The sequence below is a fragment of the Apodemus sylvaticus genome, chromosome 18 (assembly GCF_947179515.1).
Source record: "Apodemus sylvaticus chromosome 18, mApoSyl1.1, whole genome shotgun sequence".
Classification (NCBI taxonomy): domain Eukaryota; kingdom Metazoa; phylum Chordata; class Mammalia; order Rodentia; family Muridae; genus Apodemus; species Apodemus sylvaticus.
Genome location: NC_067489.1, coordinates 68,856,072 through 68,873,662, shown reverse-complemented (window position 1 = coordinate 68,873,662; position 17,591 = coordinate 68,856,072). Strand labels below are relative to the sequence as shown.

The 17,591-nt window shown below is 35.8% G+C and overlaps 1 pseudogene; it reads left to right on the top strand.

Moving 5' to 3' along the window:
• Nucleotides 1-1,213: 1,213 nt before the first annotated feature.
• On the top strand, nucleotides 1,214-13,888 carry LOC127668510 (vomeronasal type-2 receptor 116-like; annotated as a pseudogene).
• The last annotated feature ends 3,703 nt before the right edge of the window (nucleotides 13,889-17,591 follow it).

Genomic DNA, 17,591 nt, shown 5'->3' with positions numbered 1-17,591 from the left:
AGATGGGACAGTGGGGCACTGTGATGGGACAGTGTGGCAGTGTGATGGACAGTGGGGTGTTGTGATGGGACATAGGGACACAGAGATGGGACAATGGGACACTGTGATGGGACAGTGTAGCACTGTGATGGGGCAGTGGGGCATTGTGATGGACAGTGGGGTGTTGTGATGGGACATAGGGACACAGAGATGGGACAGTGGGGCACTGTGATGGGAGAGTGGGACACTGTGATGGGATAGTGGAGCAGTATGATGGGACAGTGAGGTGCTGTGATAGGACAGTGGGGTACTGTGATGGAATAGTGAGGCACTGTGATGGGACAGTGGGGCACTGTGATGGGACAGGGGGGCACTGTGATGGGGCAGTGGGGCACTGTGATGGGACAGTGAAGCTGGAGAGCGGAAAGTGATATCAGTGTTTGTAGGAGAAATGTGTAAGGGGGATAAAACTTGAAAATTAATAAAATAACCAATAAAAAAGAAAGGAAGAAGAAAAAAGAAAGCACACAGCATTTTCTCTGGATCTGGTTGAACCTTTAAAAATCAATCTTTCATCAGGTAAATTAACTGTGGATCTCAGAAGAACTTCATAATTTGGGATAGAGCAGGATTAAATATATTTCACATTTGTTCTGTTTATTGATCCTGAAGAAAATTTAAACACAAACCTTGTTTAGATAATCGGTTCATGTCACTGGTGTGATGTAGTCCATACTGTACATTCTCTGTGTATCTCTGACTATAAACATGAGACTGCCTCTCCCTGACTTGGACTTTTTAATACAGTGTCCTGTGTGTCTCCAGTAGCTATGGTTGTGCTATTACTGGATGGCTAAAGGTGAATCATCAGATACAATCCTTTTGACATAATTTCTCTGTTCACATAAAGACCTTGTTAAAACTTTCTAAGAATCAAATTTGGAAAACAGGCTTCCTTCCTGGCATTGAAAAATGCAATGTCATTGATCCTGAGAATCAATTATCCTATTTTCCTGCTCTTGTTTATTACATGTGCTGCGGATAGCAGGTGCAGAGCCCCAGGCAAGAGAGTGTTTAAGAAGTCTCCACGGCTCAGACACAGTCTGAAAAAAAAATCACAGATATGCCGCAAACCTCTCCTTTGCCAAGGGAAATAAAAGCAGGCAGAAATTTGATGTGCTGCTAGGCACGGGACTTAACAATCCACCTTGCTTGAGTGTAAGACAGTATAAATATGTTGATCTTGATGGTAGTCCTCTTCCTCCTCAATATTCCACTCCTCGTGGCCATTGATCCCAGGTGCTTTTAGAGAATACATCTCAGTGAACTCATTGAAGAAGATTTTGGTTACACTTGTACTTTTGTCATTGGAGCAGTTCAGACACCCATGGAGAAAGATTATTTCAACCAGACTCTGAATGTCCTGTAAGTGCATTTGGCTTTTCCATGTAAAAGACATCTAGAATATTTCTTCTGTGGTCTCAGCCTGAATATTAGACAAATCCTTGAGTCTTCTGTCCTGTTGCTAATTCTGAATACGAAGAAACAACCTTAATTCTTTAACAGATTCAGTGCTATTTTCCCCAGTGAAGCCTGGACCCTAAAGAATATAGCAATATCTACATTGAATCTTTACACAAAGCCCTCCCAATAACAGTATATATTGCACTCTACACAGTGATGACTTATTGAAATTGATTCTGTAATATTTCATTGTGTTTTACCCCAAGTACATGAAAATAGATGGTCACAAACCTTACTGAAAGTCCTTCCATCAGTGTTTTGCTCCTAAAGTATATGCTGGTTTCAGTTATATTCGTGGCACACATAGTCCCCAAGAACCATATATATATAGATATACAAACTTTCTCTCTCAAACTTAACGAATGTTGTCACTTCTTGCCTTGAAAAGCTTCATCCAGTTTGGATAGAGATTTCTACACTTACTAATACCTACGCCATATGAATGACTGGATGGATATTTTATTATGTATATGAGCAGGGAATATTTAGATTATTAGAGGGCAAGACATCCAAGTGTTCAAATAGATAATCCAAAAGCACTGTATTTTTACCCCATACTGTTCATATAATATCACTGGCTTCTGTGTTTTACAATGTTCAATTTAGCTTTCACTCTTTAGAGTAAAACTGATTTGGAACATATGGGTCCAATGATATGTTTGAGTAGTGAGGCTATTAATAACAGTCATGACTACTTTTGTCCCTTGTCACTAGCATGGATGACCGTTGTGTTGTGGGACAGTTGGAATATTTGACAACAGTTATACAGGAGTTGTCTATTAGATTTTTTGTCATTATTTAAGAAACATGTTTTCTCCTTTCGTTTCTAAGTTGGTTAATCTCAGACCTTTTAATTATATTTATATCTTGTGGGGCTTTTTTCAGTAATTTATTAAATAGAGAAGCACATGCTACCAAAGTATTAATGATACCCATTTTGTGGATTTCTGATAGTTGTTTTAAAACACAGTCATCGTCACTAATAGGCTACACAAACAGTGTAAGTAACTGATGCTTCCTAAGGTTTAGCTCTATGACATAGTTTGCACATTTCAAAAGGTCCATTCTGAAATTGCTTTTGTGTATTAGTAAAAATTTAATTGAGATTTTTTGAGTGTAGTGATAAATAATATTCTAAACTGAGCTGGTTTTAGTGCATAGAATGATAGCAACACGACATTACAATTTTTTAAAAAACCTGATTGTATTTATCTCACATTTAGTTATTGAATATATAGGTGTATGTTTAGTGTTTATTGATAAAATTATACAAGCTGGCAAAAATTAGACAGGAGATATAATTCTTTGCATAAACAAACACAATGTGGTCTTATTCCATTCCCACTGACTTTTGGCCCAATTTTATTACAAAAAAATGAATATTTTGTATACAATTTACACCAAAATCACTTCTATTTTATAAACATATAGTACTGGCATTAATAAATATCACTGAAATTTCCTTATTTTCCTACTTCTCAGTAGGATTCGAGTGTTGATTTAGTGGAACTATAAGTATTATCAAAGATGTTTCCTAGATATTAAATTATATTGATGAGAAGTAGCCAGAGTGAATATATCACATTCCTTTGTAAATAGAAAGTAGATGAATGATACTTGGGTGATATGGAAAGAACTTAATCTCTGCACTAATTATCTGTCACAAGTATACACCTCCATATTTGAAGCAAGTATAGTCTAAAACAAAGTATCTGATAAGACACTTGGATGTTTTTCCCTCTTATGGTCTACATAATACTTGCTCAAGTACATCAAAACATATTCATAGACATCTATCATTTACCAAATGCATGTTAGATATTTGAATTTATTTAAAAATAAATCTTTAGAAAATATTTTCTTTCAGCAAAACATTGAAAGACAAAGTTAACAAGAAGGGGTTAGATATGAGGGGACATGTTAAGAACATTGGCCACTAATTATAACTGATTGTAAGTACAGGAACCAAATTTTGCTGCAGAGAGACTATTATGCACTGATAAATCATGTTTTCACATCCTTAACCAATTAAGTTGGTTATAAGAAAAGATCATGAATTCAATGGCTCTTAGAACACCAGTATTTTTATATTGCTCAATAATTTCTAAATGAAGTCATGATCCGTATTATTATTTTGTCGATATCTATGGATTTCTCTTTACATTCTGCACAAGAACTCAAAAACGGAGTTGGAAATGTTCTCTGTGGAATAGTTCAATACCATATCTAATTTTTAGGAACCACATTGTCATGAACTTTTAAAGTGTTTTCTATTTTCCTGGTTCTCATTTCCATCCAACTCACAAATAAATCCATTTGTTTCCTTCTTTGGGGGTCAGATGCAGAAACTTCCAATTTTGAATAGTGCTTCTATTGAGTGCAAATGATCTTGTTTAGACATCTTTCTGTAAGAAACACTGTACTCTTTTCCAGAAAAACAACTAAAATCCACAAATATGCTTTGGCATTGGCCTTTTTAACGGATGAAATCAACAGGAATGCTGATCTTTTTACCAAACATGTCTTTGATTTTAAAACACAATTTCGGCCACTGTGATGGGAAAACTGTGAACTCTTTATTTCTTGAAAAAAATTACAAGCCCGTGCCTAATTATTTCTGAAACAAAGGGACTATGTGTTCGTTTCTGCTTACAGGACCTCACTGGAAGTTTTCCTTTGAATTGCCGATACTCATGGACATGTTTTTATCTCCACGTGTGAGTTTTCCTAGGCCAGGAATTCTCAACCTCATGTCGCTTTGGGTGATTTTGATATATATTAAGAAAGTTAATGGATGAGGCTGGATTTATTCTTATATAAATCTACGTAATAAGTTCAAGAGGACATACTAATCAGAGACATGATAGGCTTCCTGCTCGGGGCCACCTCCAGATGTTGACAGACTCCAGAAAGGAGAAAGAATAGAGGAGACCATGAAGAATGCAGTCTGGCATGGTGGTAGAGGGAATCTTGCAGGCTTGACTAACTGGAAGTAAAAGTGTTTATTTATGCAAATCTCAGTAAGCAGAGATTGATCCATGTTGTTCAAAAACACAAAAAATATTATTTCCGTCCGCAGATATGTGGTATCTTCATTTGGTCATAAGTTTACAATTTCATAGGTAAAGTGTGAAACAGCAGAGTTACCAATTTCAATCATGGTGGTGTTATAAGTTTAGTCATCAGTTAAAGTGCGATAGTACAGAAATATATTTAACAAATTTTTTCTTTATAACCCACCTTTAGGTAGTTGGAATATTTCTTATAAAGACACGAGAGGCCATTCTTAGCATGTCCATTCATCACGTGTCAGTGGCACTAGACAGGATCAAAACCTCAAATGCAGTCTGTGGAATTTGCCACTTTACTACCAGTGTGTATATGACCAACAATTAAGGGTCACAGTACCAACTGTCATAAGAGTCTCTGTCAAAAATTTTAGCAACAAACTGCTTCAGTTATTATAAGTCATTTTCTTAATATTATTACAATGGTTATGTCACATCAGTGTGAGACTTATTGCTATGTCTTATCTTCTTTTTCTTTTGTTCCTTCTTCATAAGATACAACAGTGGACTTTCACAAGTCAACTTGTCAAAAAAGAAGGGTTACAAAGTTCCAATGCCTCGTTCTTTCATAATATTTTCCCACATGATTATTTTTGCATCATTATAAGACACATAATATGGAGAAGATAACTCCATATAATCTAACTTTGTTTCTGTAGATTTTCCTCAAGACACACAACTTTTGAGTCCTATATATATTTACCACATTATTTCCTCAACATTATGTAGGATCAGTTTTTTTTTTAATCTTATATGCTGCTAACATTTTAGGCTGCCAAATATTGTTTATATTTTTAAATTTACATTGTTCTGATTACCTGTTTCCTGAAAAACCACAGCAGCAGATAGTCACAGAATATTTTGGAGCCTTATCCAAAAAGGAGACCTCTGGCATCTTTATGTGAATCACAACCTCTAATGTGCAAGGAATAACATCAAGTAGGGCAAGATAAGAATATTTTCCTAAATGTTCAATATTATGCATTGGATTTGCTTGGTAAACATTAGAAGAAGTATTTCTGGATTAAGGCATAAATGCCTTTTAAAAATATTAGAGAAATATCCCCCAAGTAGTAAATATAACACAATCCCTCCAAATCTTGAAAACACTGATATCAAACTAAAACTGAAAGACAGTAAACATTTATTATAACACGTGAATACATTTTATACCTCTTTGTCGAACACTTATGCTTGCTGTCCCCATTACAAGTGGATGTTTCAGGCTTCCACATTGGCCAACTTTAATCAGAGAGGAGAGGGAAAACCACATGTAATCAACTATTTGCAGTTAAATATGATTACAAGTTTTTAAAATTGCACTACACCTCATGATGCTATCTGTGTTTTAGCTCCTTCAGTTTTCCTATGGACCTTTCCATTGCATCTTATATGATAAGGAAGAATTGCCCTATCTCTCTATCAGTTGGTCCCAAAGGACACATCTCTCGCATTGGCAATGTTCTCCTTCATACTTTACTTCAACTGGAACTGGGTTGGCCTTGTCATCTCAGATGATGATCAAAGCAAACAATTTCTTTCTGAATTGAAAAAAGAGAGTGAAAACAAGGAAATCTGCTTTGCTTTTGTAAACATGATGTCAGTCAATGAGATTTCATTGCATCAAAAAACTGAAATGTGCTACAAACAAATTGTGATGTCATCCCCAAATGTTATGATCATTTATGGGGAAACATACAGTATTATTGAATTGAGCTTCAGAGTGTGGGAATCTCCAGTTATACAGAGAATATGGATTACAACAAAACAATGGGATTTCCCTACATGTAAGAGAGACTTACTCCATGGCACATTCTATGGAACTCTTACTTTTGTATACCACCATGGTGAGATTTTTGGCTTTAAAAATTTTGTACAGACATGGTACCATGTCAAAAGTACAGATTTATATCTATTAATGCCAAAGTGGAAGTACTTTAACTATGATGCCTCAGCATCTAACTGTGAAATACTGAAGAATTATTCATCCAATGACTCATCGGAATGGCTAATGGAACAGACATTGGACATGGCCTTTAGTGAAAGTAGTCAAAACATATACAATTTTGTGTATGTTGTGGCCCATGCCCTCCATCAGGTGAATCTGCAACAGGTTGATAATCAGGCGACAGCCGATGAGAAAGGAGCCAGTTCTCACTGCTTGAAGGTAGAGTATCTTCTCTTAGATGATGTTTATTGTCTTAAAGTGCATAGCTGTTAAGGATCTCTAGAATGCCCACACTTAATGAAAGAGGAAATATTTTGCAAAATATGTAAGTTTCTGAACATTTTTCCTAAGAAAAAGAACTCTAGTAATTATTATAAATATGAATGGAAAAAATAAGGTGCAGTTTATCAATTAAAATTTGGAGTTACATACAGAACACGTGACTATCCATCTGCACACCCCTTCCAATATTGTATATAAAGAGTCCTATCTCATGAATTTTCTCCATGACAAGAAGATGAATGTTCATAATTCATAATTGCCAATTATAAAGAAATCATTTTAAGAAACAGTTTTCCTTAGAATTGTACAGTGATTCTGTCTCCAGTGTAGGCTCTGTGTAAATTTTTTGATTTTCTGAGAGTAATTAAACAAAAAATGCTGTTGGTATTGAGTTCCTTCTGTAGAAATGTGTTTATTTGTGTGAATGTATCTTTTTCACTGATTATTTGTATGTGTTACTCTTTGTTTATCTGTGTTTATATTTATGTTGCTATGTGCATACATTGTTATATTTCTATATGAATATGGAATTGACCAGCACATTTTCTATGTATAAATTTCTTTCTAAAAGTATGTTTGTATATGTATTTATGTTTCTTTGTGTATTTGTCAGAGCATATAACTTTGTGTACTAGTATATGTATTTTGTTAGTGTTTGTATGTGCATATATGGATTTGTATCTGATTTACTGTGTATGTTTCTGCCTTTTTTGTGCTTGGCTTGGCCTCTGCCCACCTTTTGTCATTATATGTGAGTATAAATTTATCTGTGTGTCAACATAATTCTGGGCTGGTGGTTACATATTTATACCTCTCCCTATGTGTTGCTGTCAATGTTTGTGTGTGTATGTGTGTGTATGCATGTCAGTATTTTGCATGATTTCAAATCTGTGCTTTTAGTTAGTTGAGTACATATGTATGTCTGCTTTGTGCCTTAATGTTTGCATGTGAGTGTCAACATGTATATATATATTTCTGTGTAAATAAGTGTAGAGCTGTATTAAATGTGTGACTCAGAAAAGATGTGAGCCTCTCTCTGTGGCAATGTGTGTTTGTATGTTTGTTTTTGTGTGTGTTTGTGTGTTTGTGTGTGTATGTATATATATATATATATATATATATATATATATATATATATATATATATATATATATATGTGTGTGTGTGTGTGTGTGTATGTGTGTGTGTGTGTGTGTGTTGGGTATCTGTTTTTGCTTCTGCAGCTTTGTCTGTGTTTGGTAGTCTTTACTGAGAGAACTGAAATTCTTGGAATATTATGATGATTTCATTTATCCAATTGCTTGTGTTGTGATTTCTCTTTCATTCTTTAAATGAAGTTGCCTTTACTATGAAATCAGAACACAATTATGACTTGAAGTAATGGTGTATACATTACAGTTCAATGCTCGTCTTTTAGATAAGCTACTTCCTGAGAAAGACCTACTTCATTGATCCTCATGGGGACAAAGTGATTATGGAGGAGAGAGTAGTACTGAAGGAAGACTATGACATTTTTCACTTTTGGAATCTCTCTCAACGCCTTGGGGTTAAGGTGAAGATATGAAAGTTCAGCCCATATTTTCCACATCGTTGACACTTTTATTTATATGGAGTCATGATTGAATTGGCCACAGGAAGGAGAAAGGTGGGTGTGTATGGATATACTGATTTAAAATACACAGTAGTAAACACTGGCAAGTAAATAAACTGCATCATTTTGAAATGAAATATTTCATCACATCAGGAACTGATTTCTAGGCTCCTGAATTGTGATTCTTTTTTACATTTTGTTATATTTTTGTTAATTTTTTGATGATGTCATACATGCATAAAATGTACCTTTTTAATATTAGAATTATTTTCTGAAATTTAATGACTATAAATCTATTTTCACCACTGATTGATATTCTTTCCTTTAAATTAAACAAAATTCTCATCATTGTTGTTACTACACAGTAATCTATTTCCTTACTTTAAACCTCTGGAACAGATGGTTGATAAGAGTGAGACTAATGTTAGTTATGAAACACTAAGTTTCATAGTTGGTAACCTATGTTGTTATAGTCAAAAATGTTTTCACATTTAATAAAAGGACAGTTTCAAAGTTCACCTATGAACAAAATTACTGAAATTCATATTCACTGAATCATCACTTTTTAATAAATTTGAAGAAACTCTTCACTCTTTTTAGTGATGAACAAAAGGTCAAAAGAACATAGACTGTACTAGTAAAACAGACAAAGAAATATCTATTAAAACAAATCAAATGCAACAAGACTGAAACCAGATAAAAGTAACAAATACTTTTGTATTATTAATGAAAATTTTTGTTACCATTCTCTAAATTAATCAAAGACATTTAGGCTGGTTTATTCTTTATGGAATTCAATGGTTGCCTGGACAGGGTAAGAAGACTCATGCACAGACAAGAGGAGAACTGTTCTTTATTAAAAAATTGAGGAAAACATATTAATGTGTAATATGAGGGAGAAGGTAATTAAAGAACAACAAATTTGATGGATTTGTATGAAATATCTGTTTTACAAAAACAGCTAACAAAAGAACACAGCACACAACAGAAAGACCATTCTCTGAGAACAGGGAAATTTTTTTGAAATTGTGATGTTTTAATTTATTGAGAATAGCTTGTTATTCTCAGATAATATATGCTAAGTACAGTTTTCCTTCCTTCTATTTGGATGTGATGAATCCTCAGGTTTTCTTGCAAATATGTCAGAATTAAAACTCCTATTTCATTCCCAGCTTCCTCTCCCATCACATCCACTCTCTGTCCCTCATTGGAAAATAGCAGCATTCTACCAGAGAGTAATAACATAAATCAAGATTAAACAAAATATAAGACATTATAATAGGATAAAATTTTAATAACTCATTACGGTAACTAGACATATGAAAAGGAACTAGATGAAATAACCAAAAAATCCTACCTCATATATTATATGAATAGTAGTGATTGAAGCATGGGATGGTGATGGACAATTGAGTGATAGTTATTACCATTTTAGTACTAAGAATAGTTTATTTTTGAAAGTATAATTCAATCTGTAAATTCTATAATCAGAATATCTGGAAATATTAATGCCAATTATTTATTCTACATGAGAATACGTATAATATGAAGCACCTAGAAATTATTAACGTTGAATTGAATTGCAGACGGAAATCTTTTAACAAAATGATGTTATATGTCCATGGGAATTCTACATAAAAATCCTGAAATAGACAGCCTTTGTTAACGCCATCCCAAACAAAAAAATTTAGTAGACACACTCTGTTAATATCTTTTTTTAATCACTGATTAATCATAATGCAATTTCCAAATGCAAAGGACAGTGGGCTATTTTTTATAACCCACACATACACTGATGCCATAGCTTGAAATTAATCGTATGTAAACTGAATGTCCTTAGATCTTTGGAGCATAAGTGTGAAAATGAAATCACACTGACATTTGTGCCCAAACTAGACGAAATCATTGTTCGCACTTGACTATTCCATCTATTATAGATAGGATTTCTTGAGGTGTCTGGAATGGGGCCAATTACTAGTTTTGCCTGCAAAAATATCAGAGTTAGTGCTCCTCCACAACTACTGATACTCCTGGATTGCTCATTCTTTTCCCTACTTTGGATTTTTGTGAACACTCTAATCATTCAGTCAGAAAATTATTATTTTTTGGAGTTCCACTGCTTATAATATATTTAAGGAAGCACCACTTGACTATAAATGTGAGCTAAATATCCCTCATATGCGTCCATATGACACACTGTGTTAACATATAAAGCATCATTTATCACAGTATGGTTTAATATTTTATATATAGAAACAGTAAGTATATAGAAAGAATATTTATACATAAATGTATTATTTTTACCTTTGTGCCATGAATAGGGCCTGATATGTGGCAGGGCTTTTATCTAAAAAAATTGTAATCATACTCCTAACTTTCAGTTGGTATACTTCTTGAAGTAGGATGGAGACAAAAAACCTAGTATTTATTATCTGTTCATTTGCAAGGTGTATATCCTACCTCATTCCCTCTTTATCCCATTTAAAACATCAGTGCATAACCTACTCCAGGTAATGTAGAAATGGAGAATTATCAGTTGACATACATTCTTTCTCCACGCATTCAGAGCGCTTATTCTGAGCATTCACTGCCAGAAGAATCACAGTTTTTATCAGGCCATCTTAAGTAATGCTTTATGCTTGGATTCTCCTTCCATATCAACCTTTTCCACTTCCATGTCCTATTTTTTTAGAGTTGTTCTCTAAGAAAAGGTGATATTAAGTTTCATTATATACCTCTCTCTTAATTTTGAGCAATTGAACTCCTGAAGATTTATGTTTAAACAAGAAACTTGAAAAAAGTAATTATTTTAAAGTTGTATTCATCATGTAAAATTATGGTAACAATTTTTTAATAAGCATGACAGTGGTCTGAATATTACCTATAAGGTAACAAGTGTATAAGAAGTATAGACTGACTATCGTTTCACTCTTAGAAAGAACCTTAATGCGTTTAGTTTAATACAAGTTTAATATAAGTGAGACACATACAGCTTTACTCCTGAACCTGCCCTTATATTATTGTTGTTTATTACTTTTGTAGTGTTGAAGAATGAACCTACTATGTACTAGGCTAGCAGCTTTGCATGAAGTATACTCCCATTTTATTGTGATTTTTATATGTGTGGCTTATTTCCATTTTTCATTTGGATATTTTTTTATTTACATTTCAAATGTTATTCCCATTCCCAGTTTCCCATCTACAAACTTCTTATCCTATACCCTCTTACCCTAGTTTTATTAGGGTGCTCCCCTACTCACATATCCACTCCTGCCGCACTGCCCTAGCATTCCTCTACACTGGGGCATAAAGCCTTCAAAGGACCAAGTGCTTACCCTCCCATTTGTGTCATATAAGGCCCCTTCACCTCGTTCAGTCCTTCCCCCAGCTCCTCCATTGGGGACCCTGGGCTCAGTATGATGGTTGGCTGTGAGCATCTGTTCCTGTATTGATCAGAATCTGGTAGAGCCTCTCAGGATACATACATATCAGACTCTTGTAAGAAGGACATCTTGGCATCCACAATAGTGTCTTGGATGGTTTCTGCATGTGAGATGGATCCACAGATGGGACAGTCTCTAGAGGGCCGTTCCTTCAATCTCTGCTCCATTCTTTGTCCCTGTATTTCCTTTAGACAGGAGCTACACTGGGTTAAATTTTGGAGGAGTTTGGGTGGTCCAGTACCTCAACCAGGGGGTGGAGGGCATGCATAACCTCTGGATATACTCTGGACAGGTTTACCCTCCCATTTTGGGGGAATTTCAGCTAAAGTCATCCCTGTGGAGTCTTGGGAGGCTCTTGCTTTCTTTGCATCTGGGATTTCATGCTGTTACCCTCATTTCCCTTCTACACATTTGATACACATTTCTGATCAATTTCCTGACCCTCTGTACATATCCTCCTCCATCTGCTCCTATACCTGATTCTTCCCTTCTTTTTCTGCTTCCCTTCTACTCTTCCTCCTAGGGAGAATTTATGCGAGGGATGCAGTCATGGTTCAACATATGCAGATCCATTAAATATAATACACCACAAAATATGCAATTACATTATTTTCCAAAAAGTTCAGAAATGGCTCTTAGTCAAGTCCAATCAGAGAAAAAGAAACAAAAAAAGTGAAAGAAAACAAGGAACACAAAATGATATTAGAACATTTGCCTTTTTAGAGGCAGAGGTCTGAAAATCTCTGTTTGTGGCCTGTATACCCTATATTGTGAGTCTAAACCAGCCATGTGTGATATGGAGACATTACCTTAAAATAAATTAACATAAATTACAAAAGCATGCCCATTTTCTTTAACTCAAAATAGACTACAATATTACAAACTATTAACATAAATTTAAAGAAAGTGATCGGTAAAAAGGGATAATGTACTCTGAACATCATTGGAATATTAATATACCAATACTTCATGGCAAGACCCATTTCAACAATATCAAATTGTAGGAAGAATTCTTCAAGTCTTCAATTAACTTTAAGCATTTGAATTTTTATCCAGTATTTTCCAGTATTTGCAGCCACTTTAGAGCATTTTTACCTCATGAAAAATTTCATATTTAAGGTCACTACACATGAATTTATCATTTACAAACATATTAAACCACTGTCAGCACATTCCACTGTTGTTTGTATACAGTTTCTCATATTTTGCACTGGTAATATATTTAAGGTTATATTTTCTTTTCGGTGATTTATAGACATAATTTTCCCGTTTCAAATTTCTTCAAATACTAAATTGCTTCTCTGTTGCTTTAATTATGCTTTGGTCACAAAGTGAGGATGAAGTTGTGATTTGACATAAGGCATGAATTTCAAAAAGAAAAAAGCAAAACAAATAAACAAACACACACACACACACACACACACACACACACAACTTACTGGCTCAACTGTCCACAATGAGATGAGCAATCCTATAACAATTAGAAATTAAAATGTGTCAAAGATATGAGGAGAGGTTAGTGCTGGCTCAGAAAATATTTCAACTAAAGTTCCCTCTTTCTCTTCACAGCATTTACTGCCAAATTGAAAATAATTAACTAAAAAACCACCAGGTTGCACTACTGACTGGCTCAATACCAGGTTGCATTCTCTGTAGTTTTTGCACATGGCTCACTATCAGCTCTTTTTCACGACTTACTAGACACTCAGGAACTATCCAACATATCTTCAACGTATCTCGTGTATTCATAGCTGATCATTAAATAATGGATGGAGTGAAATGTCAGGCAGTTGGTGCACATAAGGGAAGCTTACTCGAGACTTAAAACTTAACCCATTTATATAAAACATAAAAGAAATACCTTAAACTTTTTATTGGTATGCGTCTAACTTTTTCTCAGATGCCATCCTTTGTGTGCAGTGAAGACTGTGCTCCTGGCTTTAGAAGATTTTGGAAGGAGGGAATGGCAGCCTGCTGTTTTGTGTATAGCCCCTGCCCTGAAATTAAATTTCTAATGAAACAAGTGAGTGTTCACTATATCACATGTGGATGATGAAGTCAAGCAAAAGGCAACTGCAAATATAAAATATATTACATATCCAATTTACTAGTTGTAGATATTAAAACCATTAACAAAATTCTGCCAAAAACAAACAAGCACTTTAGCTACATGGGCCCTGGACTTTGGGTAAACACCCTGTATTTCCCAAGAAAGCCAAGCTAGCCTTTTACAGATGTATATGATGCTTAATTTGAGATGTTAACTTGACTGGACTTTGGGAGATACCTGAAAATACCAAACCACCTCTGTAGTCATGTCAGTTTGTAACTCCTGTGGGACCTGTGTCTTCCTCGACCAAAAAATCCTGGTTATCCCACAGCAGACCCACAGTCTGTAACATCCCAGGGGCTGAATCACCAGTCAAAGGGTACACATGGAGGGACCCATGGCTCCAGCTACCTATGTAGCAGAAGATGACCATTTTACACATTAGTGAGAGGAGAGGCCTGTGGTCCTGCGAAAACTCAATTCCCCAGAATAGGGGAATGCAAGTCAGTAATTGAGAGAGGGGCTTCATCAGGGGGAGGAGGGTGTAATAGGGGGATTTTCAGAGGGATAACTTATTCAGAAAGTGGACATGTAAATATTTGACGTGTAAATAAAGTATTAGACTCCAAAAACCGAGGGTGCCCCAGCACCCCACACCCTGGAAGGCGACACCCAAATCACTCATGAGAAACGGTCTCGATGCAATAGCATGAGGATTTCTTTATTTCCAGAATTCTGGGTTCCATAGCCGCTGTGCACCATGCAGGGTCAGATGACTATGGACCCCAAGTGCTGAATTGAGACAGCTTTTATAAGTTTACGACAAAGCCCGCGAATCACAAACCAATCATTTCTTAGCATGGAGAGCCTGCGAAATGGGAGCCAATCAGTTTAAATTATTGGAGCCCATGCTCAGTGGACCAATTAGTTTCCTATAATGTCTACAGCTGCGTGAACTCCTGCTTAGGGGTAATGGCGTAAGTTTACAGAAGATAAGCTTAGCCCATTTCCAGTTACCCTATGGGGCCAGGATCACCTATTCAAGGCCTTTCTGCTAGGTCTAAACAAAGGGCGGGCTCTGGAATGTGACCTTTTACCTAGTTTCTAACAAAGCGAGATAGCATTTTAAATTACTGATTTCTTGGGGTCATTAGAATTAGGCTGTATTATTTTCTATCCTTTCAAAAGCATATATTAAAAAAAAAAAAGAAAAAAAGAAAAAAAAAGAAAGAAAAAAGTGAGGTCAAGTCCCATGTTGTTTACCCAGAAGCCTTTTTTTAGCTTAGCACTGGCTTGAGCTAGAAGCTCAGCAGACATTGTTTGAAAAGATGAAAATTTCACCAAGGCGCTATTGAACTCAGAATCCCTTCACTCAGCTGCTCTCGGTCTGCAAGGTGACGTTAATGTCATCGCAACAGTGCAATTCTTCTCAAGTAGCCACTTATGCCGGGTCAATTTAATTGCTGTTAAGGTGAGACTTGTTTAAAATTTGTGTCTGCTCTGACAATGCAATCATACTGCCTCATTCCAATCTTAGTTTATGTTTTCATCAGCTCTATTGTTCTGCAGACTGCTCAGAGTTTGCATTCTGTCTTACACATAGATGACTCTAAGTTTTTGTTTGGTTTTGTCCTAACATTTCAGTGAAATAGAAAGACCCAGAATTTAAAAATATGTCACGAATTAATCATTAGGAACTGCCTTTTATTTAGAGAAGCTGGATGACTTCTAATAACTCTGACTGATTTTAGCATCGACAACACCAACAAGAGCCCTGCACTCCCTATTTGTTGTGCAACAGGGATGTGGTTTGCTGAGCAGGCCTGTGCGAAAAGGTCAAAGCCACATTTTTCCTTTTATGAGTGAGTCACATCCCTTGCTCAAGAACAATTGGATCTTAAATGATGGAAGGCATTGCTGGGAGCTTTGAGAGGAATAGGATTAAGTTCCAGCTGCCATGTGACTGCATCTGCAGGAGAGGCTTGAGAGGAAGGAAGGTTAAAATAAAGAAGAAGGGAAATAAAGGCATGCAGAGTAACAACACGGTCTATAGACCAATCAATGCACACCACTGAATAACATAGACAACACAGAGGTTGCCAAAAGGATGCAGTGTCTATTTTGGTTCATTATCTGTAATAATTGATTGGCTCTATTAGAGAAATGCCTGAATCCTTGTGGTATCGTTTTTTTTATATTTTATTTATTTACATTTCAAATGCAATCCCTTTTCCTAATCCCCCCCAGAAACTCTGTATCCCACCCCTCTGCCTGCTTCTATGAGGGTCTCTCTCTCTCTCTCTCTCACACACACACACACACACACACTCACACACACACACACACACACACACACACACACACACACACACACACACACACACTCCTGCCTCCTTGCCCTGAATTTCTCCTACACTGGAACTCTGAGCTTTAATGGGACGAAGGGCCTCTTCTCCCATTGATGCCTAAGGCTATCCTCTGCTACATATAATGCCGAAGCCATGGGTCCCTCCATGTGTACTCCTTGGTTGGTGATTTAGACCATGGGAGCTCTGGTTTGTTGATATTATTGATCTTCCTATGGGGTTACAAACCCCTTCAGCTCCTTCAGTCCTTTCTCTATTTCATCCATTATGGATGCAGTGATCAATTCAATGATTGGTTGCCAGCATCCGCCTCTGCATATATCAGGCTCTGGAAGAGACTCTCAGGAGACAGCTATACCAGACTCCTGTCAGCAAGCACTTCTTGGCATCCACAATAGGGTCTGAGTTTGTTGACTGCTTATGAGATGGATCCCCAGGTGGGGCAGTCTCTGGATGGCCTTTGCTTCAGTCTGCTCCACCCTTTGTCTCTGTATTTTGTTACCCCTTCTAAAACGGACCAATACACCCACACTTTGGTCTTCCTTCTTCTTCAGCTTCATGTTGTTTGTGAATTGTATCCTGGATATTCAGAGATTTTAGGCTAAAATCCCCTTATCAGTGAGTGAATCTGAGTGGATACCCTGAGCAGACTTGTGAGCTAGTTCTTTTTTTGTTGTTGTTTTGTTTTGTTTTGTTTTTGTAGTTCATAAACACATATTTACAATCACAAAGAGATTCTTGTGAACCATACCTGAAAGCAAGTCTGTTTAATCATTGATAATTTAGCCACGACCTTTAATGTCTCATGTGTTTTTCATTCCTCTGGTGGCCATTATATTTCTAGGAAATGATTTCTACATATAGGACACCATCCTGGAGAACTTAATGAAGGGACTGATGCCAGGGTGTGCTGTCATCCTTAATGTCACATAGCATTTTGCTTAATTCATCACAGGGTTGGAGTGGGAAAATGTTCATTGATGGTCTTCTCTTTTATCTCTCATTTTTCCATTATTGAACATAGATAATTTTCATACAGTATATTCTGATTACCTTTTTCCTTACCTAACTCTTTCCAGATTTTCTTGTCCCATGCAACTTTTTTAAATCCATAACCTCTCTTTCTTTTTCATGTTATACAGCAAACATCTAATTATTATTATTATTGTTAAAAACAAAATTTGTAATAGGACAAAATGACAAATAAACAGATAAAAAGACAAAGGAAAACTCTAAGAAACCTAAAAATACACCAACTCAAATTGACAAAAAAATTTACACAAAGCCACAATAGTATAAGCCACAGTATACTTAAAAAGAAACTTTGAGGTAAAAACAAA